Source organism: Hydra viridissima, unplaced genomic scaffold (assembly GCF_058129835.1).
Source record: "Hydra viridissima isolate aposymbiotic clone 2 unplaced genomic scaffold, HvirCarnegie_v1 scaffold_8, whole genome shotgun sequence".
NCBI classification, from domain to species: Eukaryota; Metazoa; Cnidaria; class Hydrozoa; order Anthoathecata; family Hydridae; genus Hydra; species Hydra viridissima.
Window position 1 is genome coordinate 2,999,047 of NW_028324307.1, and position 16,176 is coordinate 3,015,222.

Sequence of the window (16,176 nt, forward strand, 5' to 3'; positions counted from 1 at the left end):
CTCACCAAGTAGATTAATTGACGTCACCATAAACAAAAATAAGACTCAAGGATTATTGGATACCGGCTCAGACAAATCATTCATTACTTCCGAACTTCTTATGCAATGGAACCTTGTCTACGACACTCGGTGCACTTCACAGGTTTCACTGGCAGATCATTCCACTCTAAAAGTAAAAGGAATTTTCATTACTAATGGCTCGCGAAAAGCTAAAAGCACAGTTTCTATTCGTTGACAACTTGGTGGCGCCTGTAATTATCGGAATGGACGTTCTGTCATAACATTCTTCCGTAATTATCAGCTTTAAAAGAAATAAAGAACCACTCAAATTTTGTCTTGCTACAAACAGCATGATATGTAACACATATGCATTAATACCTGGGGTAGATATCAATAAAATTAAGCCTATCTCAACGAAATTACGATGGAGCAAAAGTATCCCATTTTTAACTGAAGAAATCAACCGCATGCTCAAACAAAATATCATTCAAGTAAGCCGCAGTCCTTGGCGTGCTCAATGCTTTGTGGTATCTTTAGGGTATAAAAATCGCTTAGTTATCGATTATTCAAATACAATCAACTTACACACGCCATTAGATTCATACCCAACACCACGAATTGACGACATGTTACTTAAAATAGCAGCCAATAAAGTTTTTAGCACTATTGACCTCAAATCCGCATACCATCAGGTAAAAAAACGACCAGAAGACTATAAACTAACTGCATTTGAAGCTAATGGTAGACTTTACGAGTTCAAAAGATTACCTTTTGGTTGCACTAATGCTGTGCCAATCTTTCAACGAGTAATGGACGAATTTATGCAGACCAAAGAGCTGGAAAACACCTATGCTTGCCTTGACGATTTGATTATTAGTGGAAAAGATGACCATGAGCATGACATAAACCTAAAGAGGTTCCTAAACGCGGTTAAAGATGTCAATATAGAGATAAACATGGAAAAGAGTAATTTCAAAAAAACTCAAATAGAATTTTTATGCCATGTTATTGAGAACGGTACCATAAAACCCGACCCTAAGAGATACGAAGCCTTAATGAATATGCCAGATCTACGAACTTTACGAGAACTAAATAGAATGATTGGATTTTTTTCATATTACGCCAAATGGATTCAAAACTGCACCGAACTATCTCTGCCACTTATTGAAGCAAGGAAAGATTTTTCATCTCGGGGCCTAACCACACATGCCAAATTAGCAAATATAACGCTTAAAAATAAACTAGTTGAAGCATGCCTGGCCTCCCCTGACTTTAAACTCCCGCTAACTATAGAAACAGACGCTTCCGACATAGCCCTTGGAGGAACATTACTACAGCTAGGCAGGCCAGTGGCTTTCTTTTTAAGGACACTAACAAATGCCGAAAAGAAACATGCGATTGTTGAGAAAGAAGCTCCAGCTATAGTGGAATGCTGCAGAAGATGGAAACATCTAATCAACTCGGTTCCACTCGTTAACATTGTAACAGACCAAAGATCAATATCACTTATTTTTAACAAACAGGGGTCAACGAAAATCAAAAACGATAAACTTACTCGCTGGCGCTTAGAATTGGCAGACGTCAACTATACAATCTCATATAGACCGAGCCACGAAAATACTGCTGCTGACGCCCTCTCCCGATGTTGTTCATTACAAAGTACCTCAAGAACATTACACTATATCCACTTCCAACTATGTCACCCAGGAGTTAAAAGAATGCTACATTGTTGCAAAGCCGAAACTTACCTTATTCGACCACAGAAATTAAGTAACTAACTAAGAACTGTACCACGTGCAACGAAATTAAACCACGTTTCTACAAGCCTCCAACAGGTCGTCTTGTTCAGTCAACTAGACCGTGGGAACGTTTATCCATGGACTTTGTTGGTCCCCTACAATCCACTAAAGCAAATAAATACATGCTCGTGATAGTTGACGAATACTCAAGATACCCATATGCGTTTCCGTGTAACGATATAACTGTAGATACTGTTATACGTCATCTCCTCAGCCTATTCTCATTATTTGGTTCACCATCTTCATACACACGGATCGGGTGACACAATTTGAAAGCGTAAAACTTCAAAAATTCCTTGAAAGAAATGGTGTATTCAAAACCAGAACTACTCCCTATCACCCACAAGGCAATGGGCAATGTGAAAGGACAAACGGTACTATATTAAAAGCAATTAGTCTAGCCCTAAAAAAATGAAATCTGAGAAAAGAAAGGTGGGAAGTAGTTTTACAAATGGCTTTATCTTCAGTATGAGGACTACTTTGTACTGCCACCAATGAAACACTACATCAAAGGATGATGAACTTTCAACGTTCATCCATTGTAGATACCGTACTACCGGATTTTCTAGCTGAGCAGGATTCTGTAATCCTTTACAGACGGCAAATCAAACAGAAGGGAGATCCACTCGTTGACAAAGTCCAGCTGATAGAAACAATATCTCCCTATTTTGCACGCGTCAGATTTCAAAATGGTAAGATTAACACAGTATCGACCATAGATCTTGCTCCACTTCAGGAGAATGACTCATCGGCAGAATCTAGTAGTTATGCAGAGCCGGTCCAAAAACAATCCGTTGAACTATGTAAAGACCAAATATCTATTGATACTGATACCTACAATCAGGAAAATCAAGGGCCGCATGCATCAACCGAAACCAGTGAAATAGTTTTAACCCCACATAATGATATTGAGAACTCTTCAATGGATGGCACCACAAATATCAATGCACCAGAAATAGGCACACCCGGCCATTTTGTTTCTCAAAACCCTGCTACCGTAGAAATACAGAACAGAATATTTTCAAGATCCGGACGAAATATTAAAAAAACAAAATACCTAAACGATTACATCACTCATTAACTCAAAATTCTTATTACAAAAAAAAAAAAAAAAAAAAAAAAAAGCCGGAGAAGACTGCCGTATATTAAAAGCTTTGATCTAAAGACGTCATTTCCCTTTCTTTATGGTTTAACGCTTCAGCGAACCGTAATTATTAATTATGTTTGTTCCTTGCGTTTTTAACTTACTTTGTTGTCGTTATTGTAGTGACTTTGATGATGATGATGATGATGATGATGATGATGATGATGATGATGATGATGATGATGATGATGATGATGATGATGATGATGATGATGATGATGATGATGATGATGATGATGATGATGATGATGATGATGATGATGGTGATGATGATGATTATGGTTCTGATGATCTAATCGTATTATTATTAATTTTAATCAAATCAAAACCATATCACAATATGTCAAAGGCCAAGAGAAGAGGATACTAATGTCTTGAATTATAAGAAAATCATGAATTAAAAGAAAAGTACTTTCTGTTTCTCTTAATTTTGCAGATGGATGTGGAGAGCATGGGAATCATAAAAAAGATTGATGAAAAAATTCAAAAGCGTGTTTGTGACCACATAAGAATGTTTCCTGAATATGAAAGTCACTACAGCTGATAAAAGAATCTCTATAAGATATAAATTGATGCCTCTGACTGTTGTTGAAATCAGTTTCTTTATTTATATGTAATAATCCTGATCTGCAAAAGAAATGGAAATGTCAAAATGTCAGTGTAAAAATGTTGTGGTTTTACCATGATATTTTTACCTTTGAGTTTATTATTAAATGGATTTACAATAGATTCCAGAGATTTAAAGCTGAAATGAAGTCTGCTGAATTAGAAAATTGTTATTATTAATAATAAACAATAAAACATTGATTTATATAAAATTAACTTTAAGCATTGTTACAAAAGCATTCTATTCTGCAAGTTTGTTTGATGTTCTAGGCAATTTGAATAGCTCAATGCACAATGGGCCAGATATATAGGATATGGTGGACAAAACCTAATTATTATCCAATTGCTCCCCAAATCCATTTAGATATATAAATAATCATTTATTATTTATAATAATATTTATTTTTATCAAGAATATTTTAATTTTTAATAACAAAATTACAATTAATAGGCTTAGTAAAAAGTTTTTTTTTAAATCAAACTTCTTTTCAAAAATCAAACAACAAATTGTGTTTAGCTACAAAGAATAAGAAGAAGGTGGAGCTGATTCCCTCAGCAAAGCCAGAACTTCACTGGGGATTTTTTTAAAACTCTTACTATTTTTGTTATGACCTTTTTCTAATAATGTTATGATAGGATCACTAGATACAAGTAGTCTGTTAACCAGGTCGCGATTTGTGTCTATTCTAGAAGTCTTTCTACTGAAATCTTCCCTAAACTTTTTAAAATCCTTGTTGCGGGCTATCTTCAATAACTCTAGACTGCCACTTTTGAGTTTCCAGCTTGTATCCAATATGTAATACCATTTCAAAAAACCTAATCCAGGAATGCAGGCTAGAAAGACCATATTTCAGTTCTAAGTTACCAGCATTGTCCAATTTCAGCACCATTTCTAAGTTATTCATGTTTTTTGGAGACACACCACACACAGAGCAACATTGAGTTGAATTAGTCACATCAGACAGAATACTTTGAATTTTGCCATCAATCATGGTTAGTTCAATAATACTTTTGACAACCAGTTCTTTTCCACTAAAAGTAACATTTAAAATACCACATTTTTCTATTTCAGATTCTAAATATTTTTCTTCTTCTAGGACAACAGCTTTGCTTTCTTTTTGAAAAGAAATCTTATTGGACAACAATAAGCAGTAGATGATGGCTTGTCATTACGCAATAAAAGTACTTCTTTGTTATTGCAGAACCCACTGAGTTCTAGTGGTGCTAAGGAGGTAATGAACAGAGATTCTTCATTTTTTAAGTTACGATCTACAGCTTCCTCACTATTCACTTGCTTGTACACGCTTTGCCCAGTAGCCCCATCAAACCCGGCCTTGCAACGCAAAGTCAACTGGGTCAAACCATCTAGCATTGTGCTGATCACAGGAGCTTGCACCTCGCAGAGTTTTTTTACTGTATGTTTTAGTAATTCTTGTAGTGGTACTTGTGCTGAATAATCATCAACAAAGATGTTCTCTGGATAGCAGTTAGCTTTAGACAACTTATGCTGTTGTATGAAGGATATATATGGCAACCACGTCCTTCAGCTCCATTTCTGATAAGTTGGTAAGTTGATTTTGACATGCCACCATCTATAATTAATGCCAGACCTTCATTAGGTGTATACTTTTTAAATTGACTAGAAGGTTCTGATATCTCAGCAACTTGCTTGGCAGCCTCATAATTGAACTCGTTTCTTAATTTAAGTCTTGCTGAGTGGAGCAACTCATTAGTAGTAAAATTATTTAAAACATCATTTAGTCTTCTTCTTTTGGTTTTTTCAGATGCATCTTCAAAGGAGCAACTTGACCTTCCACCAATATTATGTGATTGACTAGAATTATCAGACTCAGATATATTATTACTGTATGTAGATTTAAAGTCCTAAGCCAACCAATTTTTATTTTTACTCTCAAACTTGTTCTTCCAGAAATATTTTATCTTCAGCAATTTTAATTAGCTTGTTTGCATCCTTTCATTTCTTTTGATATACTTTTAAAAACGCAGCACATCCAGTAGAAATCAAATCCATAGAGACTAGAATAGCCTCTACAGACAAAGAAAATGATTTATCACTAGGCTTTAGTTGGTCATGCCGTATACATTTATGGACATCACTTATCTTCATATTAACTACAGAAAAATGATTTTAACATTATTAGTGCAACCACTTTAAACTAATATAACATGAATATGGCCATTATTTTCATTTCAGCTACATTTAATTAGGCCAGTATAATAAGCACAGCACCTATTATTAACTAAAACCAAAAAAATAGGTTTGTCGCGAATAGCATTTTACGCAAATATGTTTTTTAAAATGTTTACCAAACTTAAAGTAGCAGCTAAGAGCAGAATTAAACACCACCAACAGGCTGTACATATATTGTATTAACTTATTTTAACATTAATAAGCTGTTCCAGCAGGTTTTAAACTATATGCGCCACTTTTAATATAATATTTTAATATTATAAATAAGAATCTTACCTTTATATTTCAAAATGAAACTGTGAGTTTAATACAAGACCTTGGAATTTGTTGCGGTATTTTTCGTAAAGCTATAAAATTAGATTTTAATAATTTGTCAATTTATTTCGCATATGTTATATTTTTTATTCATAATTTAAAGGTTATTCGTTGTCATAGTTGTAGGTGATAAATCTATTATAAAAATTAATAAATGAATTTCTAAATATATGCAATTGTAAATGATAATTGTACATTTATGATGTACTATAAAACTACAAATAATGTTTTAAACCATACATTATGCTCTTATATACATAATATACTAAGTAGTTGGAAGTATTTCGAATATATTTTTTTAAGGTTTTGTCTACCACCTGGCCCACTGTGCAGTCACAACAAAAACAACAATTATAAAAGTTTTGTAAAAACTAAAATGTTTAAAATTATATATTAAAATTCTTTTTATATATTTGTTAAATTTAACGCTAAAAGCATTAAAATATCTTCCTTGAATTGAATCCCAACTTTTTAAGAACCACATTATATAGTATGATTTTCAGGAAATGGAAAGACTACACCAGCACTCTATGGAGAGTTGGCACGCCAACTCTCTCAACTTTATAGCTCGTGGATTTTATTTTATTGTTTAAATTTTTAAATGAGTTTTTTTTATTCGGCACTGTTTGAATATAGTCAAAGTAAAATTGTCAATTAGCCTGCATGATGCCACGAAGCAAAGGTGAAATCTGGAAATTTTTAGAGGAGCAAAACAGACGAAACCCATGAGTTCAAAATTCAAATTAATGAAATGAAACATCTAATTATTAAATCACAATAAAGAGGCATTACTTAAGTGACTTAGCAAACAGCAATCGGTAAATCCTTAGTCAATTAGTATGCCAATTAAAGTTGGCTATTGGCCTCTATGTGTATAAAATAATAAGCATCTATCTTGCTTGGTTGATGATTTAAGAAAGTGAAATATTAAGCCTAAAAATTATTTTGATTTTATAGACTAATATACAGAATGTTGACCAGTTCATGTAAAGAGACTGTACAGCAAATTTTACTACTATTTCTCATGCTAATTAATTCATATATAGTAGGGGTGTTCACATAACCACTGGAAAAAAAAAAGTTCTCTAAACTGAATGCACACTAGTTTATTTTATTCCAATTGGCATTAAAATTTACTGTGCAAAAGATAATTAAAATAAACTTATGATTAGAGGTTGCTCAATGGCCTTTTAGTTTTGCAATAATAGCATTACGCCTTAAATAATTTCCTAATTTTATCCCATATTCAATTTAGATAAAATATTAAACAAATTTGATGTATTATTGTCTTTTATAAGCTAACTTCTGATGTTTTTGATTGAAAAACATTTTCATTAATTGTAATTTTTTGCTTAACAACTGAAATATTTAAAGATTCTGAGGTTCTTATTTATTATAATCCTATAAAATAATAATTATAGCTGTTATGCAATATCTTTTTAGCAATATCTTGTTTTTTAGTGCTAAATATTATTAGGTGACTTAACTTACTTTAGTGTTTGTAGTTTTGTAATACTTATGATTTCATCACATTCAAATTGAAATATTGATCACATATTTTAAATTATGTTTGTAGATTAATATTTAACTTCTCTAGTTGAGTTTAATTTGGAATCATTTAATTTTTGCTTGTTGCTGAATATGAGTGAAAAGATAAGTTCTTCAAATTTTTCCTTTGACACGTAATCGAACTGCAATATGGTTGATTGGTCAACCTGAGAAGAACCTACCAAACAATGTCCTTCCAACAATGGTTGATGTGTTAAGGACGTTTTTCCACTATCACAAAGCATTGAAACAAACAGTTCCAGCCAGTGCAAAAGCAACATCTAATGGTTTAGCTCACATCTGGAAAAAAGCCAGAATTCCAATGATTTACCAGCCTCATATTGTATCAAAAGTGAAAGCATGTGTTGATGAATATAATTTAATTAAAAAGGTTAAAGGAAGAGCTAGTAAGTCACAGATTGCTAGAGAGAAAGATTTTAGAATCAAATTAGATTTACTGTTTGACATTTCACACAAGGATGCAAACAAGCTAATTAAAATTGATGAAGATAAAATATTTCTGGAAGACCAAAAGAATGCTCGTATGATGAAGATGGCTGGAGAAGATGTAAAATTATCTCAACAAGAAAAGCAAACAGCAGAGCATCAGCAAGCAGAAACAAAAAGAAAGCAGAATGAGGAAGAGAGAAGACAAAAAGCAAATGCTGTCGTTACCCCTAGCTGTAGCCACTTTAGTCTTGATTGTGATAGTGATAACAAAGCAAGAGAAGTCAGTGACACTCCTGATGAAAATTATGATTATGAAATAGAAAATCCGGTTTATCACAAAAAACTAGTAACCCAATCAACTGACTGTGAACAAAGTCCTAAAAATAAAAAGCCACATATTCTTAATGAAATTTTGTCTTCTCCAGATGTATCATCCACACTTGATCGAATCAAGTTATCTGACCAAAAATTCACTATATTGGCAACTACAATTGCTAGAGCAAGTGGAGAGGACCTCCAAAGTACACTATTATCAAGATTAACAGTCCGCCTCAAACGCATCATGCACCGTTCATGAACTGAAAATCATAAACGGCAGAAATTTATGTCAAGTGAAAAACAACATATGGTCGTCCACTGGGATGGTAAGATGATGAGAGACAGCACCAACTATGAAAATCCGAAATCCAATGTTGATAGAATAGCTATTAATGTGACTTGTTGTAATGTGGAGAAAATGCTGGGTATTGAAAAGATATCAACTGGTACTGGACTGGCACAAGCAAAAGCAATCTTCCAGTTACTGACCATATGGAATGTTGCAAATTATACTGTCTGTATGTGTTTTGACACAACAGTGTCAAACACGGGTTCCAAAAATGTTGCGTGCATCTTGCTAGAGAAGTTGGTGGAGAAAAATCTTCTCTACTTTGCTTGCCGTCACCATATGCATGAAGTAATTATTGGGGAAATATACTCAATTTTGCTTGGACCCAGCAGTGGGCCCGACATAGCTCTATTTGAACGATCTCAGAAGTGTTGGCCAAGCATAAATCAAGCCAATTATGCTTCATTAGTTGACACCTAACCAATTATGCTCCATTAGTTGATTTTATCTGGAACCGATCCTAAGACCTGGGAGGAAATTGCTGAATTTCGTTATACTAAAGCAATTGTAAAATCTGTGAAAGTTATCAATGACACTGCTGAGCGTTCTGTTGCTCTAATGAGCACATTTAATCAATCCATCACAAAAACTGAATCTGAAATGCAGAAACTAATACAAGTTGTTGAAGACAACAGAAAACGCATTTCATATTGCCGCAAAAGCATCTTGATGACATATGCCAATGTTGCTACAGACTAAACTTTTGATCTTGTAAATGGTGCAATTAAATGTTATTTGCATTATTTAATGAATTTTTTGAAAATGATTAATTGTATATCTTAACTATAACTCAAGCTTTTTAAAATATTGTTGTTGCGGCGAATGCTTTTAACACAGTAAATTTTTATTTTCCTTGAGCAACCTCTAAATATTATCCAACACAACTATAATTTTACACAGAAGTTTTTTTCAATCAAAGAAAGAATATCTAAAACTGTGGAACATTTAATTCAAAACTTTTTTTTGGACACCCCTAATTTATAGGGTATTAACCATTCAATTTATCAACTCTGGAAATGTATCAACTAATAAAAAGTGTTGACCAGTTAATTTTTATCAATTTCAACATTATCTACAACAATCAATAATGTTTCAACTCTTTTAGAAAACTGAATTGAGGAAATATGTGATTCAATGCTACTTTATAAATTTACGGCATTTCCATTTTCAGTGAAATAGACAAAAAAATGTGAATAAAATTGCACAATTTACAACACTAAAATATTTAATTTATAAAGTGATGAGGAAAAATAAAGTTTCATAGATCTAATAAAAAATTAGGATGAAAAATGATTACCTTGGTCCGTTTTGAGAGCAAAATATAAAGATTACAAAAAAGAATAAACTAATAAAAGCCTCAAACGCCAGGAAAATGAATTACCTAATACTTGTATAGGAATATCTTGTATGCATTAAATCTATAGGCAACTTCGAAAAGCAATATCCAGATATATCAATCAATTTATTTTGTTAAGGAACACACGTGTATCTTCTTAGAATAAGCAAACGAGACAATGAACCAGCTAAAAACTGATGCTGAAGGGGATACCAAACATCTCAGCGTTAAAATAATTCTTATCTCTGAAGAAAACAAAATTCACTACTATTTATTAACTGATGTGACTAAGTTAACATCATCACAAGCATCAAATAAAAATGCAAATGGAATGGGTTGAAATATTTCTCCATGTTTATATGATGAAACTTGTAAATGGAATGGATTGAAACATCTGAATTTTTTTTCCGTCCCAGATTTTTCAATCTATTCCATTAACAAGTTTTTATCAGATAAACATAGAGAACTATGGATTAATAATAAACCTGGTAATCAGAGGATCCAAAATCAAGAAAAAAACGGAGTCGAGAAAAATCGAGAAAAAACTCCGTCGGAGTCGAGAAAAAATCGGAGTTTTGATAAAACTTTGTTACAAATTAAAAAACTAAACTATCTAGTTGATAATTAAACATTGTTCTTATATTTACTTTTTTAAATTTTATATATTTAGATTTATAATTCATAAAATATTTTTTAAAAATTTATATTTTTATATTTCTTAGTACTTAAATATTTTTCTTATCACAATCTTTTAACGAACAAGTTTTATCTAATAAATGGCTTTCTAACCGGCATCGGTTAGGAAGAAGGCGTGAACTTTCAGTTAAATGCCCTTCCGCGGTGCTCTGTAATAAAGACTTCTTGGGGTACCTATAGTAATATCTAAAAAAAAATATTAAAAAAGTATTTATTTTGAAGATCTTTTAAAATAATATTTTAAAAAGATGAAAACATGGATGGCTAGTTCAAATTTCAAAACTGCTTCTGATTTCACACCAGTTACTTCGTATTCTTTTAACTGATCGGTAAAGATCTTGACGTTTTTGGCTTTTTAGCTGTTGACTGATTTTGATATAAAACTTCTTGAATTTCGATCAAAAAAGATGTTGATTGTGATGGTTCTTCTAGTTTACTTTTAGCGTGATCATCTGATTTTGTTTGGAGACTATTTTCTTTTGTTGCAAATAGTTGATCAAATAATTTTGCAGCATAAACTTAAATATCTTTTTTGGAAGCGTAAAAAATGTGTGGTTTTTTATTTTTAAAAAAATTGGGATTGTGCAAATAACGACTTAGTGATACCATAAAATGTTTTTACGATTTTCGTATCTGGAGTTTAACGCCTCTGCAAAATTAGAACTGATGTCAGTTTCTATAACCTTCAATTTCCTTACTAACGTTTCCATAATGATGTCACACTCCAAAATTGTTGTACTTGGTTTTTCCAAGCGAACTACAGTGTCAGCAATGACTTCCAATAAGTCAGACAGCAATTTTAAGAAATCCGAATCAATTTCATCTAATATGTTTAAGCAGTTTAGTTCTTCGAGTGTTTTATTTTTTTCAGCTTCTAAGCAATCCAAAAATCTTTTGATCATCTGAAAAGCACTGTAACATCTAGTGCGGTTGTTGAGCAACAGTCATTCGTCATGCGAAGATCCGTAAATTTTGCGTATTATTCTTTTAAGAACTTCATATCGATGAATATTTTAAGAACTTAATTAGTATTCAAAGTTTCTGTAGACTTTTTTCGAAATTTTCTTCATACTTAATCTCATTCTCCGAGAAGTCAAACAGAAACTCTCCTTCAGTCTCCATCAGTTTCCGTTTCTGTTTCAATACCTGAATTAGTTTGTTTGTTCAGAATTTCGCGACAATCTTTTTCAGCGTATATCAAATCACAAACACTCAAATGAATTGAATGATTCTGGCAGATTTGATGTGGAAACTTAGATATGGTACTCAATTTCACCATCCAGCTACAGCCATCCGTAGTTTTACCAGCAACATCTTCATCATCTATACCGAATTCTTTTAATTTTTGCATTATCAAAATGTTAAATGTTTTGGCAGAACTAGAAGATGGCAACTTCACCATTTCTAAACAATATGCTCGTTCGTGATGAACATTTTGTAGTACCTTCTATTTTTCATTTTGTAGTACCTTCTACCTCAATTGTTACACCATTCGTCACCTGTTAGTCCAAATGTTTCCCCTTTTGCTTTCAAGTATGTTTTATTAAATGGTTTTGAATAGAACAAGCTTTTTTTTTGAGGTTTTTTCCACCACCACCACCTGTCCCACTGTGCATTACTAATTACTTTGCGATGTAAATTAGTGTTGATATTGAACAAAGAGAACACTTATATTTTGAAAACAACATGAACTATAGTAAAAGCAGCGTAGAAATAAAATAAGACTTTAATTATTTTACGAGTAAAAATTGATGTTTTCTACAAACCTCGTCGAAGTTCCGTCGAGATTTCTCGATTTCTCTCGAACTCCGAAACTCCGAAAAACCGAGAAAAATCCGACGAGACGGAGTTCAGAATGGATCCATTGCTGGTAATATAGTATGTAAAAAAAGAAGAACGATGTTGTTCTTTAATAGTTTTTTAGATAATAGAGTACCTTATAATTTATACGGCGAATTTGAATCAGTCATAAAACCCATTTACATGTTGCAACATAATTAAAAAATAGCTGTACATGTAGCAAAGTGTTTATGTAAAGTGTTGGATCAAGATATTAAACTCGTGATATCAAATAAAATGTTTGCAATATGTTGAGTAACCTATTTAATATGAAAGGTAGAAATTAGAAAGTAAAACAAGGTGCTTTATATGTCAAGATCAAATTGTAAAAAGTATTATAGTTGAGTGACTACATTGGTAAACATTGAATTAATTGACTTCATTGAGCTAAACTTTCCGAGTTTCATTCCAGACGTTTTTTACCATTTAAGTTGATATGATTGGTCATTTCAGTCAATATGATTGGTCATTTCAGTCAATATGATAGGTCATTTATTCAACAAAAATCTTGGGAAAAATAAAGATGAGATCACTTGTATACTTAATAATAAAAAAAATATATAAGCTTCGCAAAATATATTAGTAGAGACAATAAATGCAAAACGCTGCAAAACTCAATTCAGCTGGGTTAGATGTACTCCTGAGAAGACTTGATTGTAAAAGTTTTGAAAAAAAAGCTGCAAAAATATATTAATCAAGAAAAATAATGAATATAGACGCCTAGATCTTTTAAATTTTTGATAGTAATCATGAGTATATGATTACTATTGAAAATTTAAAAGATACTCACCTCCAAAAGAACCATTCTTCTGTAGACCAAGTGGTGAGCACATCTTATAACCAATACGAGTTTGCATAAAATGTATTGACAGAGATTAATTTGAAAACTCTCAGATAACATCATAACCTTTACAATCAGCTAGATGTTTCGCTAACAGCTGATGTTTTTGAGAATATTAGAGATGGGAGTTGTAAAACAAATCTTCTTGGCTCGTAACTCGTAAAATAGCTGATGTTGAACTAGAGTTACTTAGTGATCCTGATATACTTTTAATGATTGAATAAATAGTTAGAGGTGGAGTATATGGAGGCTCCAAAAGATATTTAAAATCTAACAGCAACTGCATGGGTGATAAACAAAATAAAGATGGCTGACCATGGTTTATGAAATATTTTGGTGCAAATGATCTTTATTGATGGGAAACAACTTAAACTTTGCCTACTACTAAATGAGTGTCTTTCGTAGAAAGGACATCCTTGCTTTGCAGAAGTAGACATTTGTCATCAAGAAGAGCTGTATAGCTTACACAATGATTATTCTTAAGCCAATGAGAAGTTTAAAATAAATGAGATTGAAAAGCAAGTACCTAATTAATGTGATAAAACTAATTCTATTGCTTATGACGTTAATTGGCAAAAGAAATTGATATAATATAATTTTCCCACGCTTGTCAAACTCAATTAGAAAAAGATGTCACAACATTTATTTTTCGAATAATTGAATTTTTCAAAATTTGTTGAGCGCGCGATAGTTATTAGGGTTGAAAAGCATTTTCGAGTGGAGATAGCCTACTTCTGCACCTCAGAATAAATTTGATTGGCTAGCATACAAGCTAGTAAGATGCAACGGATCAGGGAGCTTATTCACAAAACTTTTTTTTTGCGTAAGTTTGGCGTAAGTTTGGCGTAAGTTTGGCGTAAGTTTGGCGTAAGTTTGGCGTAAGTTTGGCGTAAGTTTGGCGTAAGTTTGGCGTAAGTTTGGCGTAAGTTTGGCGTAAGTTTGGCGTAAGTTTGGTGTAAGTTGAAAACTGTAAAATTCGTATTCACCAAACTTGCGCATTTGCGCTTCAAAAAAACTTTCGTAAGTTTTTGCGTTAAACCCTTAATTATCGGTATTCACTAAATAGTGCAGCTGGCTATCATAAAAGTATTTCACTTCTGGACACCAACGTGTAACTTCGCATAGTAATAGTGGACGGTATGAGCTACAGAAGTATAGCGAGACACAAACTTGTTATGCATTTGGAAACGTTTTATAGATGAGTAATTCAAAATGGCTGCCATTGGCCATTTTGAATGAATTTAAATGGTCCCAAGTGTAGAACCAGTAGTGATATCCACTTCAAATAAACGTCAATTTGTTCTAAGAGAAAAATTATATAAAACTGACTGAAATAAATCTTTTAAAATTTCAAGATAACTGCCATCGGCCATCTCGAAACTTTTTAAATGGTCATAACTTTAGAACTAGTAGTGACATCTACTTAAAATAAACGCCGTCTTGTTCGATGATATAACAAGAAACTCATATTTATATGGAAATGAATAAAGTTTATGATACATAGGGACTTCGTTGATGAAATTGTTAAATGTTCTTGGTTCTTGCCGATAAAAAGTCTACTGACAATTAAATCGTTCACTTATCAGCAACGACCGAGTATAATCGATAAGAAATAAAGCATAAGGATTCAAAGGTTCTTGTATTTCTCCAGTTAATGACAGACATCTGTTGAAACATAAATCATCAATTAATGGTTATTCTATGGCTTTGTTTATCATCAAATTATAATAATGTCGCATTTATTACCTACATACTCACAGTATTCAAGCAATCCACTTCAGGTAAGTTGCAGTGAATACTAAATGAAATCAATTAAAAGATAACAGTGATAAAGGACAATGACAATGTCAGTGGGTAAGGAAGGAGTTGACAATATGCAGAGGAAGCATCTTAAAATAATGAGGTCTTGGTATCGTTAACAATTATGGAAAAACAAAACATTGGAATGCTGATCAAACAATTACATAAATCATCGTTTTTATTTAGAAAGTATAAGACAAATCTCAAAACTTGTTAGATGTGTTAAAATTAAAAATTAAAAAGTGAGCATTGGTCGCCAATAAGACATAAACGAACTTCTTTAGTTTTATGGTAGAGGGAATTGATAAAGTATAATAGCAGTATTGTAAACAAAATGACGCTTTCAAGTATTTACATATTTACAATACATTTTTGGATTACTATTCGTCATGGAAGGAGATCTGGAGAACATGGTCGAATTCCAGGTCTTCTTCAACTTCTTGCTCTTCATATGAATCACCATTTGTTTCTTTGTAACAATAGCTGTTAAATGCGCACAGCTTAGAGCATTGTAAACCATGTCATTTGCATGAACAGTTTTTACACTCAGTTTTGCACGAAAAACGAATTAGTTCCTGGCAATGTTGAAAAACCTCTGGCAGAATGCACCAAAGTGGTGTATAGCAGTCATCAGAAGTATCTTTCCACCCCCATTCAATGAGTACAAATCCTGGAGTAACAGGAAACAAGCATTGTTTCCATGTGTGCCTGCAGTGCTGCTCTCTTTGAGTGCTGCAGAAGAGCGTCTGCAGTCGGCGGAATATTTTTATTTGCTCTATTCTTTATGGTGTAGAGAATACGGCGGCATTCGTTAACGCCAGCAGCAGTTGATGATCAATCGTACATCAATACTACAAATCGTTAAATGGCCTTCCTTGCCGTATCAGTTAAGACATCATTTTTTAAGTCTGACGTTAAAAGGT

The 16,176-nt window shown here is 32.6% G+C and overlaps 3 protein-coding genes and 1 pseudogene across 4 annotated transcripts in view; 1 reads left to right on the forward strand and 3 right to left on the reverse strand.

Annotated features, from left to right (window-relative positions):
• Positions 1-16,176, reverse strand: part of LOC145186651 (mannosyl-oligosaccharide glucosidase-like) — a 405,622-nt gene that overhangs the window by 261,887 nt on the left and 127,559 nt on the right. The window lies entirely within an intron of this gene.
• The window catches only part of LOC149884515 (dynein axonemal assembly factor 4-like), a 381,661-nt gene that overhangs the window by 237,926 nt on the left and 127,559 nt on the right, over positions 1-16,176 (reverse strand). The gene's annotated exons all lie outside the window — the stretch shown is intronic.
• The window catches only part of LOC145186554 (uncharacterized), a 246,865-nt gene that overhangs the window by 103,130 nt on the left and 127,559 nt on the right, over positions 1-16,176 (reverse strand). The gene's annotated exons all lie outside the window — the stretch shown is intronic.
• LOC149884527 (uncharacterized) lies at positions 6,052-9,161 on the forward strand (annotated as a pseudogene).